The sequence below is a fragment of the Echinops telfairi genome, unplaced genomic scaffold (genome assembly GCF_000313985.2).
Source record: "Echinops telfairi isolate 266 unplaced genomic scaffold, ASM31398v2 ScPeMD7_7405;HRSCAF=8443, whole genome shotgun sequence".
NCBI lineage: Eukaryota > Metazoa > Chordata > Mammalia > Afrosoricida > Tenrecidae > Echinops > Echinops telfairi.
In genome coordinates this window covers 2241447-2247349 of record NW_022111305.1, presented here as the reverse complement: position 1 = coordinate 2247349, position 5903 = coordinate 2241447, and the positions used below count along the sequence as shown (strand labels likewise).

Here is a 5903-nt window from a genome sequence, read left to right as displayed (position 1 = left end):
TCCACTCCGCACTCCCCCCATCATTCACTATGGTAAGATTTTTTGTTCTGATGATGCCTTATACCTGATCCCTTCGACACCTCGTGGTCGCATAGACTGGTGTGCTTCTTCCATGTGGGCTTTGTTGCTTCTGAGCTTGATGGCTGCTGGATTACCTTCAAGCCTTTAAGACCCCAGATGCTATACTTTTTGATAGCCGGGCACCATCGAAGCTATTGACTTTTCACAAGATTACACAACCTCTGAAACTCTGTTTACGGTTATTATCAGTCTGAATCCACTCAATAGCGTGTGTGTGTGTGTGTGTGTGTGTGTGTGTGTGTGTGTGTGTGTTGGGGTGGGAGTTGTTTAGCTTTTTGACTTAGGTAAACTTGGATTGGTCAGTAAGCTCACCCCTAAGATCTTATCTACAAGCCAGGGCCCTGCTTCTAGTAAATGGGGTGACTTACATTGGCTGAACTCTGACCTCACCTGTTCAAGCTGAACCCAGATCATGTGCCCACTACCACATCACTGTTGCTTTGCTACCTCTTTGGCTACATATAAGCCCTGAAGAGGAGCTTATAGCTGCTTCTGTTGTCCACACTGCCTGTGAGAAAGCTGTGTGTACCCTGGTCTCCACAGTGCTGTACACTCTGTCGGTGTCAATCGGACTGCGTTCCCGTGATCATCATTATTGTGAGACCACACTGAGAACACTTCCTTCCATAACTTTTATGGTACTGTGAACAAATGTTACCTGATCATACGTCATCTTCCCGATCCTTGGTATACGTGAATTTATAGATTCAGCCACTGTGGGTTTCCAATATAAGAGGCTCATCTTCCTGCATGACATCTGACAGTAGTCTGTCTTTATTCATGAGGCGTCCGTTAGCTCATCTTCAGAAGTAGATTGCAAAGCCTTTCTTCCTACCCTGTGACAGGCTGGACGCACCACCACAGACTGTTCATCATAAGGGACTCTGCTGGTTTTGGAAAGACAAGTGGAGGAGTTTTAGGCATCCCAGCAACGCATAGTGAATGTAAACCTGACCAAAGGGCAGTGGCTGCCTATCTCCGAGACCCGCACTGCAGCTAGACCGCAGAGAAACTCTTGATCTTCGTTAAGTCCCTTTAAGAAAGATGGAGGCTTGCTGGACTTTCATTTATGTCTATTTCTCGGACTTGAACTCATGTTACTTCCACGAGGCCTGTCTTGGTTAAGGCATCCCAGCTATCCTCCATATTGCTGTCTTTTCCAGCAGACCTGTGCACAGGGCTTTGCTTTTGAAGATGGCTCTCCATGACTTCCTCCCCCAGCTAATCATTTCAGATTGGTAGTCCACCACTTTCTCTCTTTTTTTTTCAAACCATTTAATTGGGGCTCATACAACTCATCACAATCCATACTTACATCCATTGTGTCAAGCACATTTGTTGCCATCATCATTCTCAAAACAGTTGCTTTCTACTTGAGCCCTTGGTATCAGCTCCTCGTTTTTTTAGCCCACCACTTTTTCATCAGACCGAACCAAACTCCGAGCCTGTTCAGGCTCAGCTGACACACACAGGCCATGTTTCCTTTAGCTCACGAGAAGAAAAGTGTATTCTTCCCAAAACAGACTTAGACTCTGGAAAGAACACCCTAGTCTTTGATAGCCTACTGCATGCAACCTTGGAGTAGGTTGGGCTATACTTTGTTTTTCCTGAAGATGTTTTTATCACTTCTCTAAATTCGCAAAGCACCCCACCTTTGTGCTGCTGATTGTCTTGAGTCTCCACACAGACATAATCGACATTCGGAACTGTGACAACAGCAAACGAACTTGAAAGGGGTGCAGTCCTGGCATCAGTGTTGTTTTTGTTTGAATGAAACTATTGTCTGTTTGTTTTGGGAGCTCCATGGACTCTATGGCTGGCTTTGACATTCAAATAATAAGCGATGACATTTCCTTGTGGGAGAGCAAAAACTAGTTGACAAATTGTTATTGTGCTACCTTTCAGAGGATGGCCTGTGTGATTAAACTACAAAGAAGGGCATTAAAGAAATGTGATGGATCTGACTTAACCTCTTGAAACCAAGGCCTTTTAATTAAAACCTGAAGACCAAAACCAAGTGTGCAGTGCTAGCTGTTGTGAAATGTTTTGCTCTTTGGGGAAATAATTCGCTGATGCTGAAAAAAAGCCACAGCAGGATGAATAACAAAAGCTGTGGGTTTTTTTTAAGTTTTCATTCATCTTACCTGCATACACATGTATATTTTTCTACTTAAATTGGCTTCATAAGAAAAGTGTTCATTTCCAATTTAATTACTGGGGTACAACTTCTCATACCTGAACATGACTCCCTCCTCATGGTCAGAAGAAAGGCCTCCTCTTTCGATGGGTGGCAAAAATGTATGTGCTCGACCTTGAAGTCAACAATTCTGTAGTATTTAATGAAAAATCAAATATACTATCAATCACCTCGGATTCATTTCAGTCCATTTGGACTTCATTTTGATGGGCAGGCACAGATTCAGAACACGGGGGAAGAACACTCACTAAGGTAATTATAAGGAAGGGAAATGAAGTAAATCTTTGGAAATGGATTGATTGGGAGGTGAAGGTTCATTCTTGCAAAGTGTCGGGAGCAGGAGCAAGGCCAGCCCCAATCAGTTTGCAAACAAGAGGGTAACCAAGTGGCAGGTTAAATGCACTACTCAGACCAAACCCAAGGAAGTTCCCTCATTGACAACGTGACTGACTGGAGACGCTACTGCTGTGGTTCTCAACTTGTGGGTCATGACCCCTTTGGGGTGGAATGACCCTTTCACAGGGTTCGCCCAAAATGACAGTTATGAAGTAGCAACGAATATAATTTTATGGTTTGAGGATGATCACAGCATAAGGAACTGTATGAAAAGGCCGTGCCATGAGGAAGGTTGAGAACCCCTGGTCTAGAAAATCCCCAGGTTAAAGCTCAGCTTGATTTTCCTACACTGCTAGATGACAGTTCACATGGAATGGCCTGTGTGGAAGGACAATCAGCAAGCCGATGAACTGATTAGGAGATTGTTCTTCAGCGTAGTTAGTAAGTAGAGGAAGAATGAGTCTGTGGTTTTGAAATTTTCCACAGCTTTTGCTGTAGGTATGGTTGTATTTAGAGAGAAAGTAAGCCATATTTACAGTCTTGAAACAAATCCAACTTTGAAGGAATATCTTTGCTAGAATTTGTCAAGATGTTTGAGAATCCAGTAATTCCCGCCATCTGTGATTTGTTTTTGTTTTGATTAAAATTCCTTTTTCTCTTTTCGGTGCTGGTACCTCTCTCCATCCTCAGGTTCTTGGTGTTTTGTTGTTGGTTGTTTGTTTACTTTTTGTCACTACCACCATTTGCCCTCATGCCCCTTACACACAAACAAAACACTCCTTCAACAATGTGAAGATGTGGCAGGGAACTGGCAGGCTCTAAGACCAGCCCAGCAGCCGCTGGCTCACCAAGTGGCTCATGTTGGTATAATGGAAAGACAAGCCAAACACCCTTTCCCTCTCAGTGCATTCTCTCATTCTCGAAGACGGGGAATGCTGGCCCTTGCCCTGCTTTATGGAGTTTGGCTTAGTCGTAATGGTCTGTGAATGGTTTCTGAATTCGACTCTTCTGCCATGCTCCAGACACACCTGCAGCCCCAGCTTATCGTTCCTGGCAGACGCTGCAGCGTGTTCATACCAGGAAGGTTACCCAGAAACCCCTGTGTGCGGCTGACACTTCTTTGGCATCCATCATCACAAGGGTGGACTTGAGAAATCGCAAACTGGCCCTCTTATCACTAACCCCGATGGCCACCACATTCTCAAAAGGCCAGGGTCACCCCCCTACTTGGGCAGCATGTCACAGAGAAGGCAGTGGAACTCAAAGAAGAGCTGGCCAGTGCCCTTCTAGAGGCCCTTGAAGTCAGGGCTGACGATGGAGAGGTCATTGCAGGAACTTCCCCCAATCACCAGATCAAATGGGCCCCCCTCCTGGTCTTGCTTCTGGGTGACACTATAGATGTCTCAGGTGTTTATGACGCCCATGGCGATGCAGTCCTCAAATATCATCGAGGCAATGCAGCGGTCCACCTGGTTGCCCAAGCCCTTCAGCACCAGCAGTCCTAGAGCAATTCCGTCAAAGAGGGGCAGCACTCGGATGGGCTTCCTCTTGTCCGCTGGGACAGGTGGTAAACCTTCGGAGGAGGGTCGTATTCTGGTCATGGTCATTGGCGGAAAACATCTGGAGCCTGGAGGCCCAGTCGTCCTGTCCCCACAGTAGCCCCTATGTGTCCTTGTGCCCGCACATGCAGCAGATGCAGGGGTCCTTCAAGGCTGCCTAGGCGGCCCCCAGCGCCACCACAGGACCCACACACCGCACACAAAAGCACCTGCAGCCCGTGTGCTCCCCGCAGCAGGTGGAGCAGGATGGCTGGTTTTTGTCCTGGACATACTGGTGCACACCCTCCAGGAAGCAGTTCTTGCCATTCTGGCCCTGTCCTCGGATGAAGAGAAGGTGTCCAAGGTCACCCTGCAGCTCCCTCAGGAGAAGCAGACATTGTCTGCGTTCAGCGCTTCAGCCGCACCTGATACACTAGCAGCGCTCCTGCGCATGCTCCAATGATCTCCTTGGCTTGGGGCTTCTCCGTGCTGTTTTGGCTGGTGGTGGTGGTGGCGTGCCTTGGCAGTGGTTTGTGTAAATGTCTTTGTAGGGATTCTTCTTCTCTCTGGCAGCTGCATACCCTTTGGGCCGCAGGGCTGGAAGCCCCCCAAGTGCCCATTCACTCACTTGTTTGTTCTGCAGCTTCGCAGCCTTGGCAGTTTCCTTTCTTGGTTGGCATGGCACACGGAGACCAGCTTCCCTGAGCGGCTGCTGGCCACCTGCAGGACTGCGAGGAGGGTCTTGGTGTACCCAGGCTGCTGGTTGTAGGTGGCCGGTGGGTTGGGCTGCCAAAGGAGCTCGGTGGCATCACCTTTTCAACCTGCCACTGAGAACTGGCCATCTCCGAAGCACAGAACCCAGCGAGTGCCTCCTGCTGCCGGGCGCTGGCCTGTCATCTACCAAGACACAACGCAGCCTGGCCACCGGGAAAATTCCCTCAGTTTCCCCACATGAGCTCCCCAATGCCACAGCCCAGGCGGTCCTCATACTCTGGCTCATCCAGCTGCTTTGATGGCATGCGTGTCCCTGGCATCAGCCCCCACAGGCTCATGGGTGGTGGCCACAGTGGAGGATGCAGGGCTGGCAAACCGTTGCACAGTGGAAGGGCCGGCTTCTTCTACCTTCTGAGACTCAAAAGTGGTGAATCCCTAGGTTTCCTCTAGAGAGTTTATTACTGCAGTTACCTTGACTTTGTTCTTAGCCCATAAGACAATGTGCAGCCCTCTGTGGTCCCACTACGGTGTCGAAAAAGAGGAGCTGATACCAAGGGCTCAAATCAAAAGTCCATGTTTAGAAAATGATGATGGCAACAGATGTACAAATATGCTTGAGACAATTGATGTATGGAATGTTATAAGAGTTATAATGGCCCCCAATAAAATGATTTTTTTAAAAGGATGTTGTGCACCTGGAAAGAACAAGGACTTTTAAAATTTTAAATTCATATTGCATTTTTAAATTTAGCGTGTTGGTTTTATAACACATAGTTTAAGAAATAAAAACCTGTATTTTAAAAAAAGTCTTAAAATTTTAAATATATTGTTAACAAATGCAATTATTTAAGAATCAAGATTATTTATGAAGTGATAATACTCATGTTTACCATTAGTCTCAAATCTCATCTTGAGATCTTTGGCACAGTGAACCAGAACCTAGTTGGAGAAGCCACAAACACTACATTGGTACATGATCTGTCAAGTGACTCATGAACAGGAGTATATGATTTTTTTTTTAATTTGTTTTTTTTTTT

General features: G+C 46.6%; 1 protein-coding gene and 1 pseudogene across 1 annotated transcript in view; one reads left to right on the top strand and one right to left on the bottom strand.

The window, feature by feature from the left end:
- Positions 1-5903, top strand: part of GPC6 (glypican 6) — a 1378959-nt gene that overhangs the window by 660656 nt on the left and 712400 nt on the right. The window lies entirely within an intron of this gene.
- The window catches only part of LOC115871786, a 7296-nt pseudogene continuing 4765 nt past the window's right edge, over positions 3373-5903 (bottom strand).